A 21,521-nucleotide genomic window follows, 5' to 3' on the forward strand; every position below is an offset into this window, starting at 1 on the left:
TTCACTGGTGGTATCTCTTTTTCCTATTGAACTACATGCAGAATGGCTTCTTCCAGCTTTCTGTCAGCTTGTCTACATGGAGGGGGTTATCAGCTCAGCTCCAGCAGGATTTCTCAGTGGCCTTGCAGCCCCAGTATGTGGAGTCTTCAGCAATGAATAGGGTCTTACCATCTATTCCTGGTGGGAAACTGTTGCGCCCCTCCCGCCAGCAGGAAGAACGACAACAACAGGATTCTTCTCAAGCACACTTTATTGGGAGCTCCAAACTGAAAGAGAGAAGGACCCTGACCCTACGGAGCGCCAAGCTTATATACTTATGGTCATGTGATTGTATAGCGTCGTCTGATTGGCTTAAGTCTCATCAGATGATTTTGCATCACCCAATTGGGATGGGTGAGCAACCATATTAGAATAACATCATGTGCTCATGCGCAGACAATTAGGATACAAAAGCAGTAAACAAGCTGACATGGCAAAGCCTGATGAAGCCAGCATGGCTTCCCACAGTTCCCCCTTTAAAAAATTGTTTTGAACCTCAGGATACCCGATCAAGGACCAACCCTCATGATGGCCATTCCGATCGAGGGTAGAGCCTAAGACCAAAAACTTGCTTAAGCACCTTCCCGAGTGCAATGAGAAAAATCCCTTCGGGGTGCAAAGGCTGCTCATGCAGGGATGTAAGCCTTCCAAGGTGCAATGACAACAAGGTCACTTGGTGTACAAAGGCCTTACATAAGACAGGGTGAAACTAACCATTACGCAGGCTAGCCAGCTATACTTGTGGAGATGCTCCTTGATCCAAAGCCATAAGTGCCTGAACAATCTTTATGTTATCCTGCTGACGTTGTCGTCTGATTCGACAGATAAGCCAGAGACAGAACACCATACCACACAGAAGGGCTGCTCCGAACATAGCCACCCCCACCCATTCCTTAAAGAAAGAAAATGCAGAAGATAGCCAAGAAGTAAAATCTCCCAAGGAGATTGGCTCCAGATGAGTTCCATTCAGCTGTACAATCTGGAACAATAACTTTCGAGATAGCTGCTCTCCTTCAAGTGTCTAGTTTCCTGCCAAAAATTCAGCTAGCTTGCGACTTTGATTAAAAGAAGCAGTAAAATTAAATTGCAAAGGAGTAATACACAAATGTTGATACTGGGAAACACAGCCAAGTTGTAGAGACTCCAAACCAATCTGCTGGGGTCAAAGCTCTATTAGTAAGTCGTTCTAACAACGCCATAGTAAAAGAAGCATTTATCCCATAAGTTCTAGCGGCTTCTGCAAGATCCTTGAGCTCCTTATACCCTATAGGTTCATGGTATCTAACATGTGTATCATGAGTCTCAAAAACTGGATAAGCACTAGCCAGCTTTCTACAAGTCTCTGGTTTTATCAAACTACATCCAGACGAAGGACACGCCCCAAACGGAAGTTGGCCATTTTGTTGTTTACATTTTTTACTTGTAGAGGCATAAGCTGGAGGAGGAGTAAAGACGCCATCTTGTCTGGGTCTAGAACATTCCCGAACATACTTGGTCTCTACTTCCTCAAAATCCTGTTCTTCCTCTGGAGTTAATTCTTCTCCCTCAGATTCACTAGAACTTTCTATATATAAACTTGCAAGTTCCGTTAAATCTGGATATAGCTTTGGACCTGAATGTGGCCCTTCCTTTTGTGATTTACTTTTATTCTGTGCACATTTATTCTGTTCTATCTGAAACCTAGATTCACTTTTCATTTTAACCTTTTTTTGTTGTCCCCTTTTACTTTCTTCAGACTCTGACATGCTATCTTGATGATGTGCTAATATGCGTTGGCTTTCCCTGATCACTTCTTCACAACGTTTGTCCTCCAAACATGATCGCACCAAGCGCCATAAGGGCTGTGTACCTGCGCGCAACTTTCGCGTTTCTGACTCACGGTCGATGTCTCTGCCTAACTTATCCCAGCAGGTCAAATTTAAACCCCCAGTCAGCTCAAACCAAGGCGCTATCATATCCACTTCTTCCAAAAACCCTTTAAGAGTTTTATCTGAAATCTTAAGTTTACGTTGTTTTAATACTTCCTGAAGTGGCTCCAAAAAGGTAGAGTGGTGTTGTCCCATTTTGCAACCTTATATACGTTACTTATAGATCAGTTACAGGCAAAAACTTATCATATAGCACCAGGGGACTTACCGGTACCGCCGCTCCGTGTGTTGAGTTCTGAATCCTCCCTCGGAAGTATCCTCAGGGGTCCTCTCAACTGGCCGTTTGCTGACAAATTCCCGGGTTTCGGCACCACTTGTTGCGCCCCTCCCGCCAGCAGGAAGAACGACAACAACAGGATTCTTCTCAAGCACACTTTATTGGGAGCTCCAAACTGAAAGAGAGAAGGACCCTGACCCTACGGAGCGCCAAGCTTATATACTTATGGTCATGTGATTGTATAGCGTCGTCTGATTGGCTTAAGTCTCATCAGATGATTTTGCATCACCCAATCGGGATGGGTGAGCAACCATATTAGAATAACATCATGTGCTCATGCGCAGACAATTAGGATACAAAAGCAGTAAACAAGCTGACATGGCAAAGCCTGACGAAGCCAGCATGGCTTCCCACAGGAAACCAATGGCCTCGGCAATGGCCTATAATGTTTTGGGGGGCATCAGGGTCCTCCCTGGCCAGCAACTCACTAGAAGTTATCCCAGCCCTGGCACTGAAAGTTTTCTAGCAACAATCTATGGCTCCTGAGTGTTCCATTGTCCAAAAAAGTTGGTTTCTATATGAGTTACTTATATCCTCTTAGATTTTGATTAGCCCTCCCTCCAACTTTCCTTTATCTCTTTCCTTGACCTCACTTGGGCCTTTTCACCCCTATTAATCTATTTTTCTACTTACATATATATAATACCATCCTATTAAGTACCCCCTCCCTTCCTTCCTCTTCCCTTTATATCTCTTTTCTAGCTTACTGGCCTTTGCTACTGAGTTTTCTTCCTATTCACACAGAAGTTCAATCATCTTGACAGCCTCTTTTTTAAAAATTATTTTTTAAATATTTTGTTTTTATTTATTAGTGAGAAAAAGAGGGAGAGAGAGAGAGAATAGGTGTGCCAGGGAATCTAGCCACTGCAAACAAACTCCAGACGCATGCACCACCTTGTACATCCAACTTTATGTGGGTACAAGGGAATTGAACCTGGGTCCTTAGGCTTCACAGGCAAGTATCTTAACTGCGTAGCCACCTCTCCAGACCTTATAGCCTCTTATTATCTGCTTTGATGAGTTTGGAGTCTCCTCAGTGTCTGCTGCTGTCTCTAGCACAAGTTTTTTTTAAAAAAATATTTTATTGGTTAATTTGATAGGAAGAGATAGTGAATATGGGTGTACCAGGGTCCCTTGCCACTGTGAATGAACTCCAGATACATGTACCACTTTGTGTATCTGACTTTATGTGGGTACTGGGAAATCAAATCTGGATTATCAGGCTTTGCAAGCAAGTGCCTTTAATCACTGAGCCATTTCTCCAGCCCATCTGACACCAGTTTTTAAAAACATTATTTATTTATTTTTTGGGGGGGGCGGGGAGAGAAAGAGAGAGAGGTAAAAAAAGAGAGACAGAGAGAAATGGGCACGCCAGGGTCTCTAGGCACTGCAAACGAACTCCAGATGCATGTGCAACCTTGTGCCTCTGGCTTACGTGGGACCTGGACAATTGAACCTGGGTTCTTAGGCATCGCAGACAAGCGCCTAAACTGCTAAGCCATCTCTCCAGCTCCAACACCAGTTTTTAAACTATGTAAGTATATAATTTCTATCCATAGAGAAATATTGTTTGGAGAGATATTTTCTCAAAATGGTAATAATAGCCACATCTTGGTGTTAGAATTATGAGAGCATTTTCCTTAGTTTTGCTTTGAATTTTTTTTTTTTTTTCCCGAGGTAGAGTTTCACTCTAGCTCATGCTGACCTGGAATTCACTATGTAATCTCAGGGCAGCCTCGAGCTCACAGTGGTTCTCCTACCTTTTCCTCCCAAGAGCTGAGATTACAGCCGTGCACCCATGCCTGGCGCTTTGATTTTTTTTTTCTGCATGAAATTTCTCCTTATTATAGAGAAGGGGAAGAAGACGGAATGATTCCAAACTTTGTTACTGTTGCTTGATCCTCAGGAGAAAGCAAAATCTCTGCTCAACACAGTAGAACATATGACCAAGCATGGGCAGAAAGTTGGAGGCAGCACCCACAAACCAGGCCCCAAAGCCACACAGTTACTTTACTGATAAAGTAAAGTGAGTCTTTTTGTTTGTTTGCTTTTGTGAGGTAGGGTATATCCCCACCTGACCTCTATTCACTATGTAGTCTCAGGGTGGGACTACATAGTGAATTCTGGGTCACCCTAGGTGCGAATGAGACCCTACCTTGAAAAACCAAATCAATCAATCAATCAATCATAATAGCCCTTCCTGGAAAGACGCATTTGTGACTTTTACCTGTCTCACAGGGAAATTCACAGGCTGGGAGACTACAAGAGCAGCAATAACACACACAATAGAATATCCAGTAGGGTAGAGTTTAATTGATTTCCAGTTACTCTCTTTACTCTCAGGAATGTTTTTCAGTCCCCTACCTGGCAGCCTCCATGAAATTCCTTGCAGTGGACAACATGTATCCTTAGGGACCATTTGTCATTGACTGGTTTATAACAGCAGCTGTTGTTTATGGCCAGCTGTGGTTCTAAATGCTTTTCCTACGTGCTGGTCTTGAATCCCCCCCGGAAGAGTATCACCTCATTTTACCTCATCTAGCAGTCAGTGTGGCTGGGATTCACACCTGGATCTGTCTGGGTCAAAGCACCTTCTTCACTGCTTCTGTCTGCTGCACAGTTGGGACCAGAAGCTCCTGACTTCAGCTCTCAGGATCTCTAAATGGCAAACCACAGTGGCCTGTGGGCCACATCAATGTGATCCCGAAATCCTCTGGCTCTGGGTTGTGGTCAAGAAGAAAAGTCAGGTGCCTGGGGAGATTGCTCAGTGGTTAGAGGCACTTGCTTTCAAAACCTGCTGACCCAGCTTTGATACCCAAGTACCCATGTACAAACTGGACACATAAAGTGGCCCATGCCACTGGAGTTTGTGTGCAGTGGCAAGAGGCCCTGGCACACCCATATAGTCTCTTTCTCTTACTACATTTTCACAAATAAGTAAATTTATTTTATTTTATTTTTTTTTTTGTTTTTCAAGGTAGGGTCTCACTCTAGCCCAGGTTGACCTGGAATTCATTCTGTATTCTTAGGGTGGCCTTGAACTCATGGTGATCAAAATCAAAATCTAAGAGGATATAAATAAATCATATGGTAGCCTACTTTTTTAGATAATGGGACACTCAAGTCATAGATTGTTGCTAGAAAATTTACTGTACCAGGGATGGGATACCTTCCAGTGAGTTATTGGCCAGGGAGGACCCTGATGCCCCCAAAACATTATAGGCCATTGCCGAGGCCCTTGGTTTCCTACCAAGATCTGCCTGGAGTGGCAACACACATCAAGTCAGGTGACCCTACCAGATCACGGCTCTATCTGAGGGCACCCTCCCTGCTCCCCGCTTTCAGACTGGTGAAACGCAGCATGAGTTCACTTTTGAGACAGGGTCTCATGTAGACCGGGTTGGCCTTGAATTTGTTATGTAGCTAAAGATAACTCTAAGCTCCTGATCTTCCCGCCTTCACCTCCCAAGTGCTGGGATCACAAGCATGTGCCCCCCCCCCGCCTGCGCTATGCGCACTTCAGATGCAGCCCAGGACATCACGTGTACTCAACAGCACTCAACCATCTGAGCTGCATGCACAGTCCTCACTGTATTTCCTTTATCTTGTTTGTTTGTTTTGTTTTTGCTTTTTTTTCAATGTAGGGTCTCACTGTGGTCCAGGCTGACCTGGAATTCACTATGTAGTCTCAGGGTGGCCTTGAACTCAAGGCGATCCTCCTACCTCTGCTTGGCTTTTATTTCCTTTATTTTTTCAAAAAAATTTTATTAACAACTTCCATAATTATAAAAAATATCCTATGGTAATACACTCCCTCCTCCCACTCTCCCCTTTGAAACTCTAATCTCCACCATATCTCTCCCCATCTCAATTAGTCTCTCTTTTATTTTGATATCATCACCTTTTCCTCCTGCTATGATGGTCTTGTGTAGGTAGTGTCAGGCACTGTGAGGTCATGGACATCCAGGCCATTTTGTCTGGAGGGAGCACGTTGTAAGGAGTCTACCCTTCCTTTGGCTCTTACATTCTTTCTGCCACCTCTTCCACAATAGACTCTGAGCCTTGGAAGGTGTGATAGAGATATTGCAGTACTGAGCACTCCTATCACTTCTTTCTTTTTTTTTTTAAATTTTTTTTGTTTGTTTATTTTTACTTATTTGGTAGTGACAGAGAGAGAAAGAGGCAGACAGGGAGAGAAGAGAGAGAGAATGGGCGCGCCAGGGCTTCCAGCCACTGCAAACGAACTCCAGACGCTTGCGCCCTCGTGTGCATCTGGATAATGTGGGACCTGGGGAATCGAGCCTCGAACCGGGATCCTTAGGCTTCATAGGCAAGCGCTTAACCGCTAAGCCATCTCTCCAGCCCCTGTCACTTCTTTCTAGCACCAGGATGCCTTCTGAGTCATCCCAAGGTCACTGCCATCTGAAAAGAGAAGATTCTCTACCAAAAGTGAGAGTAGCATTAATATAAGGGTGTGAACATTAAGAGAAGTGCTTACTGGGCAGTTTGATAAGCACAGTATATACATTAGCCAGACAGCAACAGATATTACACCCCGAGGGCTCATGACTACCCCTGTTTTAAGTTTTCAGTATCAGGGATGTATTCCCTCCCATGGAGTGGGCCTCCTGTCCAATTAGAAGGCAGTTAGTTTCCACCGTGACAGACATGCCACTATTGCACCAGTTGGCTCATTTGGCTTGGCTGGCCAAATACAAGGCTTGCAGTGTCCACTGTTGAGTTTTTTCACTGGTGGACTACCCATTGAACTACATGTAGAATGGCTTCTTCCAGCTTTCTGTCAGCTGGTCTACATGGAGGAGGTTATCAGCTCAGTTCCAACAGGATTTCTCAGTGGCCTTGCAGCCCAAGTATGTGGAGTCTTCAGCAATAGGGTCTTACCATCTATTCCTGGTGGGAAACCAAGGGCCTCGGCAATGGCCTATAATGCTTTTTTTTTTTGAAAAAATAAAGGAAATAAAAGCCAAGCAGAGGTAGGAGGATCGCCTTGAGTTCAAGGCCACCCTGAGACTACATAGTGAATTCCAGGTCAGCCTGGACCACAGTGAGACCCTACATTGAAAAAAAAGCAAAAACAAAACAAACAAACAAGATAAAGGAAATACAGTGAGGACTGTGCATGCAGCTCAGATGGTTGAGTGCTGTTGAGTACACGTGATGTCCTGGGCTGCATCTGAAGTGCGCATAGCGCAGGCGGGGGGGGGGGGGGGGGGGGCACATGCTTGTGATCCCAGCACTTGGGAGGTGAAGGCGGGAAGATCAGGAGCTTAGAGTTATCTTTAGCTACATAACAAATTCAAGGCCAACCCGGTCTACATGAGACCCTGTCTCAAAAGTGAACTCATGCTGCGTTTCACCAGTCTGAAAGCGGGGAGCAGGGAGGGTGCCCTCAGATAGAGCCGTGATCTGGTAGGGTCACCTGACTTGATGTGTGTTGCCACTCCAGGCAGATCCTGTAGGTCCCACACACCTGTAGAGCCCTGTCTGTGGAGAAGCACCTGGCTTGGGCTCCCAGGACCCAGCCAATGGTGGTCGGTCATTCTAGCACTTTCAGACCACCTACCTCCAGAGCAGGGCCAGCTGACATCACGCCTCTTCCTCTGGGCCGACCCCCAGGGTGTGGAAGGAGGCAACTTCCCGTAGCTCACCAAAGCTCTGCATTTCCAGTGACTTCGCAGGTACCTACTCTCTGACAAAGATGGACAGTCACTAAACTGTGTGCTTGTGTGTGTGTGTGTGTGTGTGTGTGTGTGTTTGTGTGTGTCTGTTTGTCTGTCTGTCTGTCCTGAGCTCATTATGTATACAAGGCTGGCCTTGATTTTTTTTTAGGCAGTGTCTCATTCTAGTCCAGGCTGATCTGGAATTGCCTCTGTAGCTCCAGGCCGGCTATGAACTCACAGTGATCCTCCTACCTCAGCCTCCCAAGTGTTGGATTTAAAGGCCTTTGCCAGCACTCTCAGCTACAAGCTGCCCTTGAACTCATGGGAATCTGCCTTAGCCTCAATCTCCTGAGTGTTGGGATTATAGGATTGAGCCACCATGCCCAGAACATAGTATTTTTAATACATAGTGAGTATTTCTCATCCAAAGTGCTCAGGACCATGGGCTGGAGAGGTGACTCTGTGGGTAAAGGTGCTTGCTTGTAAAGCCTGCTAGCCTAGGTTCAATTCCCCAGCACAGCTGGGTGTGACCACACACATCTGTGCCTCCAGCCCCGTGGGGAGGGGAAACTGGGGACTGTGGAACATCAAGCTCCAGCATCAGCGAGAGACTCGGTCTCAAGGAAGCATGTCTGTGAGTGACAGCAGAGGCCCCTGGCTTTTTCCTCTGGTACCCGAGGCATAGGCACATGCCCATAAAACACACAAACACCAGACCTCACAGACTGCATATGCAGAGAGAAAGAGCGTGTGCATGAGAGAGAAATCACAGAAAAAAACACCGCTGCTGGGCCTGGAGAGGCCCCTACATGGGGCTTAGGGGAACTTCCCCAGCCTGGCCAAAGTTTGGGGAACTGCCCCCGCCCAGCTATGACTCAGCAGGGGCCCAATGGCCTCTGGTCTGCCACTTCCACACAGGAAGTTAGAGTTAGAACCAATCATCTCAGGGGTCGGTATGCTATTGGCCCTTACCCTCACCCCATCCTAAAATGCCCGTCTTCCTTCTCAACATTATATAAACACCCGCAGGTAACAATAAAGTGAGTTCCTGCTTTGACTAGACTCCTGGCTTGGTGGTTTTGTTCCTGGCGGTGGACACCCACCCTCCTCCTCAACCCCTTGGGAGGAACCAGCGGGCCTGGTCTTTCCCCAGCACTATCTGCCAGCGGGAGGGGGGGGAAGCCCGGCACACCCCCACCCTTTGTTTTCCTTGTTTTCAAGGTAAGGGTCTCCCTCTAGCCCAGGATGACCTGGAATTCACTATGTAGTCTCAGGGTGCCCTTGAACTCACAGCGATCCTCCTACCTCTGCCTCCCGAGTGCTGGGATTAAAGGCGTACACTACCATGCCTGGCTCCTCTCCTTTCTTCTCTCCTCCCTCCCTCCCTCCCTCCCTTCCTTCCTTTTTGTCGTCCTCCTCCTACTTCTTCTTCAGTATTTTGTCTTATAGAGAGTATGAGAATGAATGCACCACAGTCTCCAGCCACTGCAACAAACTCCAGATGTATGTGCCACCTAGTGCATCTGGCTTACATGGGTTCTGGGGTCCTTAGGCTTCATAGGCAAGTGTCTTAACTGGTAAGCCATCTCTCCAGCTCGCTGTTTCTCTCTTTAGAGAGGGCATGCTAGGGCCATTCAGCCACTGTGAATGAACTCCAGTTGCATGCTCCCCATTGTGCACATGCGTGACATTACACACTTGCATCACTGCGTCTGGGACCTGGAGATTTGAACATGCGTTATTTGCAGGCAAGTGCCATAACCGCTAAGCCATTTCTCCAGCCACCCCCCCCCCACACTTTTTCAGTTTTTCAAGGCAAAGTCTCCCTCTAGCCCAGTCTGACCTGGAGTTCACTATGTAATCCAGAGTGACCTTGAACTCAGGGTAATCCTTTTACCTCTGCCTTCTGAATATTGGTATTAAAGGCTTGAGCCACCATGCCTGGCTTCCCCCCATTTTCTTCTGTTTTTTTTTTTTCTGCTTCGAGGTGTGATCTCACTCTATCCCAAGCTGACCTGGGATTCACTTTGCAGTCTCAGGGTAGCCTTGAACTCACGGAAATCCTCCTATCTCTGCCTCCCAAGTACTAGGATTAAAGGCATGTGCCACCTTGCCCAACTTTTTTCTTTTTTCAAGGAGGATGTAGAAAGAGCCTCAGAAATTTCCTTTCTGGTGGGATGATCCTGGGTGCTAGAATTTCTGCAAAAGGGAAGTGGAGGTTTTTCAGGCACTTGGTTCCTGGCTGCTTGACCTCCATCCTTGTCTGGGCAGAGAACGGAGCTGGGTCGTCATGCCTGGGAAACATCCCGTGTAGAAAGACGGAGGCTCCTTCTGGAAAGGTGACATATCTGGAGCAGTTCTGAGTGAAACCTAGCAGGAAGCACGTTGACCGCAGATGACATACAACGACAGCAGATGAGGCCAGGGGAAACAGGTCCTGAGCTAGACAAATGTTGCTAAGAGTGCTTTAGCCAGGCCCTGGAAAAGGACAGTCATTTGACAAGGGTGACACGATAAAAGGAAAAGTTCATCCTTGCAACTTGATTGGATTGAGAGGCACCTAGGAGATTAGTAAACCACAGCTGTGTGTGTGTGTGTGTGTGTGTGTGTGTGTGTCCAGTGCACATGTGTGTGTGTGTGTGTCCAGTGCACATGTAGAGCCAGGTGCACACAGTAGTGCATGTGGCTAGAGTTCATTTACAGCAGCAAAATAAATATTTTTAAAACATATTTCAGGGCTGGAGAGATGGTTTAGCGATTGTTTGCCTGCAAAGCCAAAGGACCGTGGTTCAATTCCCCAGAACCCAGATGCACAAGGTGGCGCATGCATGTGGAGTTCGTTTTCAGTGGCTGCAGGCCCTGGTGTGCCCATTCTCCCTCTCCGTGTCTCTGCCTCTTTTTCTCTCGCTCTCTCAAATAAATAAATAAATAAATAAATTTAAAAATTAAAAATAATTCAGCCTGGCATGGTTGTGCATGCCTTTAATCCTAGCACTTAGAAGGCAGAGGTGGGTGGATCGCTGTGACTTCAAGGCCACCCTGAGACTCATAGTGAATTCCAGGTTATCCTGGGCGACAGTGAGATCTTACCTTGAAAAACCAACCAAACAAACAAAAATTCAGGCATTTCTTGTCCCATAATAGATCTACAAAACTATTCCTCTTTTTGGTTTCTTCCCTTCCTTCCTTCATCTTTCCCTCTCTCCCTCCCTTCCTTTCTTCCTGTCCTCTCCTCTTTCCCTCCTTCTCTCGCTCTCTTTCATTCAATGTGTGTGTAGTATGGTATGTGTGCAGTGTAGTGTTTGCACATGTATGTGCAGATGTGCACATCTCTATCAGAAAGAACAAATGTGGGGTGGCACATGCTTGTAATTCTGACACTTGAGAGGTGGAGGCAGGCGGATCAGGAATTGGAGGGCAGTCTGAACTACATGAAATCTGTCTCAACAAGGCAAAATTCAAAAAGAAAGAAAAAAATAAACAACAAAAAACTCCAATGAATGTCTAAAGCTGATAAAGACGTATTTAGGATAAGCCATAGCTCTGTGTGTGTGTGTGTTACTGGGGATTGAACCTAGGACCTCAACATTCTAGGCTAGTGCTCTACCACAGACTACATCTCCAGGCCCCTTTTCATGTTTTTTTTTGAGAAGAGTCGCCATAAATTGTCATGGATGGCCTAGAACTTGCTGTGTAGCTCAGGCAACCCTTGAGTTTCTATTCCTCTGCCTCAGTCTCCCAAGTAGCTGGGATTACAAATCTGTGTCATTATATCCTGCTAAACCAGTATATAAATTCGAGAGAAAAAAAAAAAGTTGATTTTTTAGTTCCAATTTTATAGTTATCCATTAGATGGCATCATTGTCAAATTCTTATAAATTCAGAGGAAGGAACCACCCCAAGTCTGTCCTGTTTGGTTTTGCGTGTTTTTCTTCTGAGACGCTTGAATTTAAAAACAACAACAAAACAAAACAAAACTTGAGGTAAAACTCTGTATATAAATACTGTAATATTTCCAGCCAGCAGAGGTAAAAGAAATGAAGTGCTTTAGCCGGGCATGGTGGCTCAGCATGTGAGTTCAAGGCCACTGTGAGACTACATAGTGAATTCCAGGTCAGCCTGAGCTAGAGTAAGACCCTACCCACCTAAAAAAAAAAAAAAAAAAAAATCAAAAAAAGGAAGTGCTTATTAAAGAAGTTAGTCTTCAGGTGAAAAGTACTCTCCAGTGCATCCAAAGACTGGTGCTTGGTGACAAAACTAGTTTCTTATATTCCTGTATAAGTTGACTACTGGTGTCCTTATTATCTCAGATGAAAATTCTGCCAGTTATTTGGAATAATCCACAATTTGGAGCAAGCAGAAGTTCTTACTCTTTTCTTTCTTTCCTTCTTTTATTATTTTTTCTTTGAGATAGGGTCTTATGTAGCCCAGGCCGGCTTCAAACTTCCTCTGAATCTAAAGATGACCTTGAACTCTTGATCTTCCTGTCTCCATCTCCCAAGTGCAGATTACGGGCATGCAGGAGCACACCTGGCTTACCCCGTGCTGGGAATAGACCCCAGGGCCTTGTGCATGCTAGGCAAGCATTATGCCCATTTGGAGCCACAACTTTAGCCCCCAGGTTACCTTTACATAAATCTCACTACTGGGAAAGTTTATTTTATTTACTTGAGAGAGAGAGGTAGACAGAGAGAGGGAGAGAATGGGTGCGACAGGGCTTTTAGCCACTGCAAATGAACTGCAGATGCATGCGCCACCTTGTGTATCTGGCCAATGTGGGTCATGGGGAATTGAACCTGGTTCCTTTATCTTTGCAGGCAAGTGCCTTAAGTGCTAAGCCATCCCTCCAGCCCCTGGGAAGATTTTTATTTGAAATGACATGCTGCACATAGTGGCACATGTGTGTTCTCAGTATTTAAGAGGATGAGGCAGGAGGATCTAGAGTTCAAGGCCCTGTCTCAAAAAAGAAAACAAACAAACAAAACCCCCTGGGCTCAGGGAGATGACACAGTGGTAAGGGTGCTTGCTTACAAAATCTGCAGCCCTGAGTTCAGTTCTCCAGAGGCTTTTCATTTGCAGCACTGAAGAGACCCTGGTGTACACACACATATGCAAATAGATAAAGAGATGAATAAAGAAATAAAAAGTTTAAAAAACACATTTAGTGAGTAGTTAAGAATTTAAAGTATTTTATTTATTTATTTTTTTAACAGGCTTAATCCGCTTTTATTTATTTTTCTGTATAAAATCCCTATGTGGTAGCCACAGCTGGAGCCTGGGCCCTCTGCACTGAGACACTGGTGTGGGTTTTCACAAGATGGTCCGTGAACTCCTGGTAGGGAGACTTGGTGAACACAGTCTCTTTCCAGAGGTCGGGGGTCAGGTAGCTGTAGGTCTTAGAGATGGTGTCAAAAGTGGCCTTAGGGGGGCTTAGCGGTTAAGTGCTTGCCTGTGAAGCCTAAGGACCCCGGTTCGAGGCTCGGTTCCCCAGGTCCCACATTAGCCAGATGCACAAGGGGTGCGCACGCGTCTGGAGTTCGTTTGCAGAGGCTGGAAGCCCTGGCGCGCCCATTCTCTCTCTCTCCCTCTATCTGTCTTTCTCCCTGTGTCTGTCGCTCTCAAATAAATAAATAAAAAATGAACAAAAATATTAAAACAAAAAAAAGTGGCCTTAGCAGAGTTGCCCAGGGTGGCAGTGCAGCCCCTGGCTGAAGTGCAGCAGTCGTCAATGCCAGCCATCAGCAGCGGCTTCTTGGGCACGGGGGCAGAGACAATGCCAGTGGCCCTGGGGCAGGGACAAGGCGCACCAGCACAGAGCCACAGCTGCCTGTCACTTTACAGGGGACTGTGTGGGGCTTGCCGGTCTTGTTTCCCCTGTAGCCTCTCCGGACAGGCACAATGGAGAGCTTGGCCAAGATGATGGCCCCTCGGATGGCAGTGGCTACCTCCTTAGAGCACTTGACACCCAGACCGATAAGACCGTGAAGTCCCCAATGGCGACAAAAGCCTTGAACCTGGTCCGCTGACCAGCGCGAGTCTGCTTTTGCACTGGCCATGATCTTCAAAACCTCATCCTTAAGGGACGCGCCCAAGAAGAAGTCAGTAATCTAAGACTCCTTGATGGGCAGGGAGAACGGATCGATCTCCTCCAGGCACTTGATCTTCATGTCCTGGACCAGGCATCCCAGCTTGGTGACGGGGATCTGATCCATTCCTCCGCGAGCCCTGTGGCCTCGACCATGGCCATGCCCACGACCAACCGCTGTCCCAGGCTGTGACCCCGGGACCCTCCCGCTGCACCTGCGTCATCCGCCACTTGGTGTTTTCCCCGAGGAAGAAGCTATTTATTTATTTTAGAGCGAGTGAGAGAGTTTGAGAGGGAGAGAATGCGTGCACCAAGGTCTCTAGCTACTGCAAACGAATTCCAGACTCATGTACCACCTTATGCATCTGGCTTTGTGTGGGTACTGGGGAAATCAAACCCCGGGCCATCAGGCTTTGCTCACAAGTGAACTTTAACTGCTGAGCCATCTCTCGACCCTAGTTAATGATTCTATATTGTATTTACATGTATATTTGACTAAAGGCTGGGGGTGGGTGTTGCTCAGTGGGGGTGTGTGTGCTTAGCAAATATAGTGCTCTTAGGGATCAGTCTCTGAACAACAACAACAAAAGTTTAAGAGTTGATTAATTAAAGCTCCCAATAGACAAGGTACAATCTTGTTATTGATTTCACTCCATGTCTGACAGTTGTAAGGACTTGGGCTGAGTGATAACAAGGCCCTGGGGTTGAAAATCAGTTCTGTGGGAATTACTGTCACAGTACCGACTGCCCAGGGCTCAGCCGGCACATGGAAAACACTCGTGATACTACAGTGGATGCCAGTTCTGGCCACTGGCCATTTTCACCTGACGCATGCTACCTCCTCCACGGGAGCCTAGAGTCTCTTTCCTCGGCCTTCCTCACTGACCAGACGGCTCACAGGTCAGACCCTGGGAGACTGGGTTTCTTAGGGCTGACAATGAACAAAGAATTAGGGTGCTTCAATGATAAAAGGTCATTAAAGCATCCATGTTTGAGCAGCTTTTATGACTGGAGGGCAGCCAGCCCCCGGTTTAGAATCACACCTTTGCTCAGCACCCAATGAGGGCCAAAGTGTATTGATCTAGGGACACGCATGAAAGTTAGCTCTTATTTTTTTGTTTTGTTTCAAATACTGATTTATTCGCATGTGTTGTGTGTGTGTGTGTGTGTGTGTGTGTGTGTGCATGTGCGTGTGCGCCAAGCAAGGTCTCTATTGCCAGATGCCTGGACCACTTTTTTGAATTGGGCTTTTATGTGGGTGCTGGGGAATTGAACCCCAGGCCAGCAGGCTTTGCAAGCAAGCACCTTTAACCACTGAGCCAATTTCTAGCCCCCTTTTGGTTTGAGTTTTAAGGGAGTCTTACTGTGGCCCCGGTTGGCCTAGAACTCATTATGTAGCCCAAGCTAGTCTTGAACTTGCAGCAATCCTCCTTGAGGCTTTCTTGAGCTAGTGGTAATTACTCACATGCACTAAGCACTTTCCAGCTGACCCCTACTTTTAAAAAGTTGCAAAAGTTGCCGGGCATGGTGGCGCATGCCTTTAATCCCAGCATTTGGGAGGCAGAGGTAGGAGGATCGCTGTGAGTTAGAGGCCACCCTGAGACTACATAGTGAATTCCAGGTCAGCCTGTGCTAGAGTGAGAACCTACCTCAAAAAACAAAAAACAAAAAACAAAACAAAAAAAAAAGTTACAAAAGTTGGCTGAATGCTTAAGGTACTTGTCTACAAAGCCTAATGACCTGGGTTCAGTTCCCTAGTGACTATATAAAGCCAGATGCACAAACTGGAGCATGCACGTGGAGTTCGTTTGCAGTGGCAGGAGGCCCTGGCGCACCTAGTCTCTCTCTCTCTCTGTCTTTTTCTCTCTGCTTGCAAATAAATAAAATATTGCAAAAAAAATTTTTTAATTATTGCAAAAGTTAGTTCTTGGGGCTGGGGAGATGGATCCGAGGTAAGGGCAAAAGCATGAACAAGCTGGGTGTGGCCACACGTGCCTACGACCCCCGTGTGCGGCCGGCCGCAGAATCACTGGGGCTCTTTGATCAGACGAACTGAAACGGCAGCTCCCGGTTCAGAGAGACTCAGTCTTAAATGAACAACGGGGAAGGGGGTAGAGGAGGGCACCTGACATTCTCCTCTGGTCTCCACATGTGTGAGAACTGGTAATGCCCGCACCTGCACATACACGGGCATACACATGCCACACGTACTCCACACACACATTCTTTTTAAAGTTGTTAAAATTTTTATTTATTTGAGAGAGAAAGAGGGAGGGAGGAGAGAAAGAGAGCATGGGCACGCCAGGGCCTCTAGCCTCTGCAAACAAACTCCAGACGTATGCGCCACCTTGTGCATCTGCCTTACATGGGTATTGGGGAATTGAACCTGGGTCCTTAGGCTTTGTAGGCAAGTGCCTTAACCTCTAAGCCATCGCTCCAGTCCCCCACACAACATTTTTATTTGTTTATTTGAGAGACCGAACGGGCATACTAGGCCTCCTTCCGCTGCAAATTCCAGATGCGTATGACACATTGTGCATCTGGCTTTATGTGGGTACTGGGGAATCGAACCTAGGCCATTAGGCTTTGCATGCAAGTGCCTTTAACTGATAAGCCATCTCTCCAGCCCCCCCAAGTTAGTTCTTGCTGGGCATGGCAGTGCGTGCCTATGATGCCAACGTTAGGGAGGCTTAATTAGGAGGACTGCAGAGTCTGAGGCCAGGTTAGAATGAGTTCCAGCTTAGCCTGGATAGAGTGAGACCCTACTGCAGAAAAAAAGCTAGTGCTTCAATGTGTTTTTATTTATTTATTTACATTTATTGGAGAGAAAGAGGCAGATAGAGAGAGAATGGGCATGCCAGAGCCTCTAGCCACTGCAAAGGAACACTAGACACATGCACCACCTCATGCATTGAGTTTACTTGGGTTCTGGGGAATTGAGCCTGGGTCCTTAGGCTTTACAGGCAAGCACATTAACCACTAACCCATTTCACCAGCCTGACTTTTTTTTTAACAGCTCTCTCAGTTTATTGTCAGGGAAATGGGTTTATAAGCATCCGAGGGCAGGGGGAAGGGTTCTAAGGGGATTGGATGTACCAGGTCCATTTCTGATGCCTAATTAGCATATAGAAGCGTTTATTCCAGCACAGAGGCAGTGGCAGGGGCTCAGGTGGCCTGGGCTGTGCGAAGGGGCTGGCTGATAAGGAGTTTCCTAGGCAACTGGCCAAAAGTTACAGGGCAATGGGCAGAGCCTAAGTTCAGGTGTGCTGGGCTTGGAGAGGGAGTGGTCTTCTGCAGCCTGGGGGTTCTTAGCTGTGCCTGGCAGCTCAGGCCCCTCTCCTGAAGGCTCAAGCCTGTGCCTGGCAGTGCCCAACAACACCCCTCCTTTGTTTTTATAATGGAGCAGTATCATCCTGAATGAGTTTTTTTATTATTATTATTATTTGCCATAGGTCCAGATAGAGTTAGGTGGTGTACGAACACCTGATTGATAGCAACCTTAGCAATATTAGTTACTTGTTATCTGAGAAACTTGATGAGACAGGGGGCTACAAGCAATAGGGTTCCTATAGTAAGGAGGGGGCTCAGGAGAAGCCAAGTAACTAAAGGTGGTGGGGTCCGCAGGCTTGTAGCAGTTAAGCAGCTTAACAACATTTGATTCATTAACAAAGAAAACAACATTCTTGTCCCAAGACCATACTCCCTCCGCCATGTCCAGCAGTAATGAAGTTCATGGTTAGACGGTTTTGAAGTGCCACACCCGCAAGAAAGTTCAACTGTCTCTGGAGAGATTTGAGGCTGTTGGTCACCGGAGGCACCCAGAGACAGGTCATGTGGAGGCCCACCAGCAGAAGGGTGAAGAGCTCTCTCAGTTGGCACTGGCGGTTGGTACACGAGGAGTTTGTAGATTTTTTCTCGTAGAGATACACCTGTGAAGCAATCAAGACTGGGGAACAATAAGTGGGAGAGGGAATATTTATGCATGGGGTGGTGACTCCTTTTGTGCCAAAGGAGAGCGTGGGTCTTGACACAGCTGGTCCTGATTATGGAAATATTAAGCAGGCATTCAGCCCTGGTCAGCTAACTTTTTTTAAAAGAGAAACTGAGGCTTTTATTTATTTATTTGAGAGAGAAAGAGGCAGATAGCAAGAGAGAACAGGCATGTCAGGGCCTCTAGGCATTGCAAACGAACTCCAGATGCATGCACCACCTTGTGTATCTGGCTTACGTGGATACTGGCGAATTGAGCCTGGGTCCTTAGGATTTTCAGGCAAGCACCTTAACCACTAAGCCATCTCTCCAGCCCTTTGGTGACTTTCGTTGAGCACTAACAACGTGCTGGCATTCTCTGCATATCCACATCCACTCCTCACAGCACGCTATGAAGCATAGACTACCACCTTCTACATCTTGCCTACAAGGAATGGGAGGCTCAGAGAGATGACGCACCCCCTCCACGCCAAGACACACAGCTAGTCTGGCCCTAGAAGAGTCTTTGTTCTCTTCCCACTACTGTGTCGTCTCTGGACAACGCTGTGATGAGTTCTGTGGGAGCCCAGCAAGCGAGACTTAGGGGTAGAGTTAGTTCCCAGAGGAAGCAGAACATACGAGAACCAGGAACTTCATGGGGCGACTTGGCTGGGCATTTCAAAAGAACCCCACTGTCTTCTGTGGGAGCCAGTCTGATTGTGGCAAAGAGAGAGTACGTTGCCTTGAAGAGGGCATGCTGCCCTGGCACGAATATGCCTCATCAAGCCTGTTTTTTGCTGTTGTAAAGGGTTCCATGCTGTGGGCTCCTTTGGTGGAACGTAGTAGCTGCAGCCAGCACCTGTATTATTCCCTTCTTTCTTTTCTTGTCTCCCTTCCTTCCTTCTTTTTCTTTTTTTTAAAATATTTATTTTTTTGAGAGAGAGGAGAGAGAGGAAGAGAGGAGAGAGAGAGACTACCAGGGCCTCTTGCCTGTGTAAACACATTCCAGATGCATCGCCATATTGTGTACCTGGCTTTAGGTGGATACTGTGTGATAAAACCCTGGCTGCCAGGTTTTGCAGGCAATCATCTTTTATTGTTGAGCCATCTCCTCAGCCCTTCTTTTCTATTTTTCTCAAAGAAAGTTTTACTTATATTTATTGATTTATTAGAGAGAGGCAGAGAAGAAAGAGAAGAGAGAATGGGCATGTCAGGGCCTCTAGCCACTACAAATGAACTCCAGATGCATGAGTCACTTTGTGCATCTGGCTTTACATGGGTATTGGGGAATAGAATTCGGGTCGTTAGGCTTTGCAGAAAAGCACCTTAACTGCTGAGCCATCTCTCTGACCCTCTTTCTTTCTTTTTTTTTTTTTTTTTTGAGGTGGGGTCTCACTGTAACCCAGGCTGACCTGGAATTCACTATGTAGTCTCAGGGTGGCCTTGAACTCATGGCAATCCTCTTATCTGTTCCTCCCAGGTGCTGGAATTAAAGGCATTCACCAATATGCTTGGCAATTTTTTAAAAATATTTTTTCATTTATTATTTATTTATTTGAGAGTGACAGAGAGAGAAAGAGGGAGGGAGAGAGAGAGACAGACGGAGAGAGAATGGGTACACCAGGGCCTCCAGCCACTGCAAAAGAACTCAGCGTCTCATTGTAGCCCAGGCTGACCTGGAACTCACTATGTAGTCTCAGGATGGCCTCAAACTCCTGGTGATCCTCCTACCTCAGCCTCCTTGGTGTTGGGTTGGTAGGATCGAGCCACCACAACCAGCCCCCTTTCCTCTCCTTCCTCTCTTTGCTCTCTTCTCCTCTTCTGGCTTTTTTTTTTCTTCCTCTCTTGCCCTCCCCTCCCATTCCTATTCTTTCTTTCTGAGTCTGAGTTCGCTCCCCAGCACGCATGCAAAGCTGGATGCAAAGTGGCATATGTGTCTATGATCTCAATGCTCCTGTGGCAATGGGAGGTGGGCCCCGAGAATCCCGAAGCTCTAGGGCCAGCTAGGTTGGCCTTTCTAGCAGCAAAACAAGAGAGCCTCTGTCTCAAAGGAGGTGGAAGGAAGAGATAGGGTCTAGCTCTGTAGCCCTGGCTGGCCTGGAACTCATTATGTAGTCCATGCTGGCCTTGAACTCATGCCTAGGCCTCATGGGCGCAAAGGTTGCAAATCTGCCTCTGGCTGGACCTCCTGGGGCGTCCTTCCTTGAGCCGTGGCCAGCTCCCGCTGCAGGCTCCGAGCGACCCGGGGCCTCCAACGCCCTCCCCCGTCCCCCCCCCCACCCCCGGGCGTGGGGAATGGGCTCGCGGGGAGGCCGGGGAAGGGAAAAATCCTGCAGCTCGCTCGCTCCCTTCCCGGTGATTTATCACTATAGAAACTGAGCATTCTTCCGCTGCCGCTGTGGCCGCTGGCGGGAGGGGGCCGCATTGTTGATGCCCCAGCCGCTCTGGTCACAGTTCCTTCCTCTTTCCTGCTGCTGGAATGCGCAGTAACCTACGTGGCCCGAGCTCGGTGGCTCACACCTGAAGCCCCCGGGCTTGGGAAAACAATCGCGCAGCTCTCCCCAGGGCCTGCGGAACAATGCCCCCGGCAGAACAATGCGGCCCCGCGCTCCCCTTCCTTCAGGAGGGAGGCCTTCTGGGTTAGGGGGTTAAAAATGGATCGGCTGGCCACGCAGGTAGCAGCATTGTGTTAAGTGGCAGAAAACTGAACTGCAAGGCCCCTTTGTGGCTCGGGCTGGGCTCCTTAGTCTGTCTCTTAGGCCAGAGTTCCTGGAGCCTAGGATCCCCCGCATAACTTGTCCTGGGACAAGAGGACACGAGCCAAGCCCTCGGAGGAGGATCTCAGAGGCCCTGAAGGAAGTGCCCTGGCTAGGGTGTTCCAAGGCACTGCTAGGCCCGCGGGTCTCCTTGCTGGTCACATCTGCAAGTGACCAAACCTCAAAGGCCTTAAGGTCCTTCTCCCCAGGATGACCTAAAGGAGCCTTGGAAATGCCGGCTTTGGGGGAAGCAGGTGGCCGGTGAAAGGTTTCAAACACAGCTCAGCCCGCTTCTTTCTCTTGGCACAGAGGCCTGGCTTACAGGACCCGAGGAAGCAGGAGACTTCCTGGCAGTGCCCCACAGACTGAAGGCTCTCACTGCCCCGAGACCTCAGGAGACCTGCAAAGTTGAAGTCAGTGTGCGCGTGTGTCTGGTTCCCAGGTGCCGCGATGCCCCGACGGCTTTTACATCAGCGCTAGCATCTTTCAGGGAGGAAAAACTGCCCCCACTCCTTCAGTTTATTATTATTATTATTATTATTATTATTATTATTATTATTATTATTATTTTACTTAGGGGCCGGGGAGGTGGCCCCGTGGTTAAAGTCACTTGTTGCACACACCTGGGGATCTGAGTCTGAGTTCGCTCCCCAGCACCCACGCAAAGCTGGATGCAAAGTGGCATATGTGTCTATGATCTCAATGCTCCTGTGGCAATGGGAGGTGGGCCCTGAGAATCCCGGAGCTCTAGGGCCAGCTAGATTGGCCTTTCTAGCAGCAAAACAA

General features: G+C 47.5%; 1 pseudogene; it reads right to left on the bottom strand.

Moving 5' to 3' along the window:
- Nucleotides 1–13,176: 13,176 nt before the first annotated feature.
- LOC101617791 lies at nt 13,177–14,137 on the bottom strand (annotated as a pseudogene).
- Nucleotides 14,138–21,521: the final 7,384 nt, after the last annotated feature.

This window comes from Jaculus jaculus, chromosome 9 (genome assembly GCF_020740685.1).
Source record: "Jaculus jaculus isolate mJacJac1 chromosome 9, mJacJac1.mat.Y.cur, whole genome shotgun sequence".
In the NCBI taxonomy this organism is placed as follows: Eukaryota; Metazoa; Chordata; class Mammalia; order Rodentia; family Dipodidae; genus Jaculus; species Jaculus jaculus.